Source organism: Tupaia chinensis, unplaced genomic scaffold, assembly GCF_000334495.1.
Source record: "Tupaia chinensis unplaced genomic scaffold, TupChi_1.0 Scaffold000410_1, whole genome shotgun sequence".
NCBI lineage: Eukaryota > Metazoa > Chordata > Mammalia > Scandentia > Tupaiidae > Tupaia > Tupaia belangeri.
Genome location: NW_006159915.1, coordinates 3,141,335 through 3,145,244, shown reverse-complemented (window position 1 = coordinate 3,145,244; position 3,910 = coordinate 3,141,335). Strand labels below are relative to the sequence as shown.

At 39.3% G+C, this 3,910-nt stretch overlaps 1 pseudogene; it reads left to right on the top strand.

Annotated features, from left to right (window-relative positions):
• Positions 1-322: 322 nt before the first annotated feature.
• Positions 323-615, top strand: LOC102497570 (28S ribosomal protein S36, mitochondrial pseudogene; annotated as a pseudogene).
• The last annotated feature ends 3,295 nt before the right edge of the window (positions 616-3,910 follow it).

Sequence of the window (3,910 nt, the reverse complement as noted above, 5' to 3'; positions counted from 1 at the left end):
CCATGCATATGTCTCATACACATATATACACATGGGGGTCTTCCAAAAGTTCATGGAAAATATGTATTTTTATATATGTGTATGTATGAAGCAGGGAGAAAAAATAATAAGCAAATAAAATGATCATGGATTATGTCAATGTTACTAGGAAGCCAAATTTTCATTTATCAAAAAAGAAATGTAGGGACCAGCAGATGGCATACTGGTTACAACACTGGACTCCCACAGGGCCGACCATGGTTCGAGTCCAGAACCCAGCAGCTTGAAACTCACACCAGGCCCATGTGCATGAGTGCCAAAAAAATTCCGAAGCTCTGGGGTCATGATGGGCAGCAAGATGGCGTCTGCCAGCTGAGTCATACAGGTAGTGAAGCCACATATGCACATAAGGTTTCCTGACCGAAAAGATAATCCTAAGCTTTGAGGTCAGCAGGACTACCATCCCTTTCTTCTGCAGTTTCACAGCATTCTAGGGAAAGTGAATTACCAGATTTGCTGATGTATCAGGGTCCACCAGACACGGCAGAAATAATAATAACTTTACCTCAAAAATACAGAAAGAAACTGGCTTCTCAAGAAGAAATTGAATTTATCCAACATGGTGGTCCAGAGTAATTATTGTGACTGCTGCTTTCATCAGACAGAAGAATTGTCTTTACAATAAAGGAGTTCCAAAATGACAAATGAGAAATTGTATATTAAACAATTTACTTTAATAAATACTTTTTAAAAAAAGAAATATAGAAAATTCAGATAGACACTTGTACCTCCTAATTTATGTATCTTGATCAGCTCCAAGTTTACCTTATTGTTTATATACTTTATACTTATTAAAATATATATTTTTACATGTTAGCCTATTAATTTACTCTTGATTATCAGGTATCATCAGTCTTCAACTATTAAAAGCAGTGTCTAATAAAAAAAAAAATATCCCAAGAAAAGAGTGTAGGAAAAAAGATAGAGGTGTGGTCATCCCCCCTGGTGATTTCTTGCTTTCTGTCTGTCTCTCATGCAAGCAAAAGTACCATATAGCCAAAAGAAAAAAGAACTCTTAAAATTTTATATTTGAATTGAAACTAGTACACATTCACAGTTTATTTCTCTCTTTAAAACACATCATATCTGGGACCAGCAGTTGGCGTAATGGCTATGTCACTGGACTCTCATGTAGTCGACCATGGTTTGAGTCCTGGACCCGATGGCTTAGACTCATGCCAGGCACGTGTGCATGCGTGCCCAAGATCCCAAGAGGAGAATGGAGGAGAAGAGATTACGGCATGGCTATATCCCACCCAGGGGGGGGGGTGATTTCTCGCTTTCTGTCTTTCTGGTGAGCACATGCGCCCTATAGCAAAAACCTCTCAAAAAAAAAAAAATCATATCTGGCAATTAAGACTTAGAACCAATGATGATCCAGTAGAATTGTCCAAATTATGATCTTTTTTTTTTTTTTTTTTTTTTTGATAGCCAGAAAGCACATGCCCTTGACAGAGGAAGAAAGAGTGAGAGAAAAAGGTACCGTAGGTTAGGTCACATCACAGTCCTTTTCCCTCCATTTTCCATTCCATCAGGATTTGGGGTACATACCCTGCGTGTTTTTCAAGCCTCCCAGGCCAGGATTCAAAGTGATCTGCCAGGAGGATCTGGCTTCTAATGCACAGAGCTTAACTGTTGTACTACAAGGCCAGTCCCTAATTATTATTTGTTTTTTTATTTATTTAATTTGTTTTGCTAGAGTGCATGCCTACTCACCAGAGGGAAACAGAAAGATGCAGGATGAGGGGGAAGCAACTCCCATGGGGAAAGGTCCCCCTGCAATCCCTTCTTCTCCATTTCTCCCTTTTTTTCGGGATTTTGGACATACACACACAGGTATGTTTCTCAAGCTCCTGGGCCTGGAACTCAAACCATGTGGTCAGCCATGTGAGATCCAGTTGCCTTAACCATGGAGGCAGCCCAAAGCCACAATCTTTAAATACCACTTTTCATTAAAAAGAAAACAGGGCTGATTTAAAGGTTGGAGCAGAAATTACACAGAATGTACTTAGGATATCTTGTTGTGTTTGAAAGCAAAGATGCTATCAGATTGTACTAGTTATATCAAAAATAAAAAGACCTAACAGTCAACCTGAAGGGGCTTTCCCAGATGAAAATGGGATAATATGAGTATCATAAAGAATCATGGCTGCAATGCATTGAAAGCCAACCATTGAAAGGTTGATGGGGAGCTTGATAATGGAGTTTTCAGACTGGCAACACTTGAGCTCACTGACCAATGTTATCATCCACTAAACTCAGGACAACCAGGCAGCACGTGCGTCCTGCTGTGTGCAGTATCAAATATATACACTATGTAAACGCTTGCCAAGAAAATCAAAACCCCAAGTAATCAAGGGCCTAGACCTCATTAACCATTTACAAGAAGTACAGTGAATAGAGGGACCAGCAGTTAGTGTAATGGCTATGTCGCTGGACTCCCACGTAGTCGACCACGGTTCGCGTCCCGGACCCGGTGGCTTAAAACTCACGCCGGGCGCATGTGCGTGCGTGCCCAAGATCCCGAGAGGAGAATGGAGGAGAAGGGATTGCGGCGTGACCATCCCCCCTGGAGGGTGATTTCTCGCTTTCTGTCTCTCTGTCTCTCTCTGTCTGTCTGGCGAGCGCGCATGCCCTATAGCAAAAAACTTCTCCAAAAGAAAAAGAAGTACAGTGAATAGAAAGCATGTAAAATAACAAGAGAATACAGTCAAATCTAAAAATGTATAATGAGTCGTTCCATTGGAGAAATGACCCTTGGTTTCCTAAACAAATACTGGGTTGTCAGAAAAGTCATGACTTATTTTTGCATAGAAAAAGTACATCACGACTTTTCCAACAGACCAATAGTCACACTGACCAAATGCAATGCATAGAACTTACTTGGATCCTGATTCCAACAAACCAATTTCAAACAAAAGTTTTTGATACCATCTGACAATCATGTTAATAAAGAATTTATAGAGGCCAGCAGGTGGTGTGGTGGTTAAGGACGCTGGACTCCCACATGTCTCTCCCTGGTCAAATTAAAATAAATAAATAAAGTTAAATAAAATAATTCTTTAAAAAAAAAGAAAAGAGGAATTTTTAAAAAAATAAAATAAAGAATTTATAAAGTTATATTAGCTGTGATAATGGGTTCTGGCTTTGTTTTCTTTTTACATCTTTTACGATTAATAAATCTAGTTTAATTTACCCACATGGGTTATTACTTTTTAGACAACTGAAAAATGTGTTATTGTTTCTTTTCAATCATACTGTAGTCTGAGCCTCATCTCATGCGTTAGAAAAAGTACCAACTATAAGTTCATAATGTCCTATTAAATTGGAAGCTCTAAGAGTTTGTTTAAAACTGGACTCCTATAAGATATTGTAATGCTTTTCTTTTTTTATTTACTTTTTTTTTGAGAGGTTTTTGCTGTAGAGTACGTGCACTCGCCAGACAGACAGACAGAGACAGAGAGACAGAAAGTGAGAAGTCATCCCCCAGGGAGGATGGCCACGCCACAATCCCTTCTCCATTCTCCTCTCGGGATTTTGGGCACACACGCACACACGCCCTGCGTGAGTTTAAGCCTCCGGGTCCAGGATGCAAACAGCAGTTGACTACGTGGGAGTCCAATGACATAGCCATTACGCTAACTGCTGGTCCCAAGATATTTTAATGCTTTTAAGGAAAAAAGTGCCACACACCTTTTTTGATGAATTAAACTTAATTTTGAGTGAAAATTGGAGCCAATAGCCATCAATACAAGCTATTGCTTTACATGTATTTTTATCATTGGTCATTTGCTGATTTCTCCTGTGCTTTGTGGTTTTTTTTTTTTTTTTTTTGGAACACTCTGTTGCATGTTAAGAAATACCAATCATC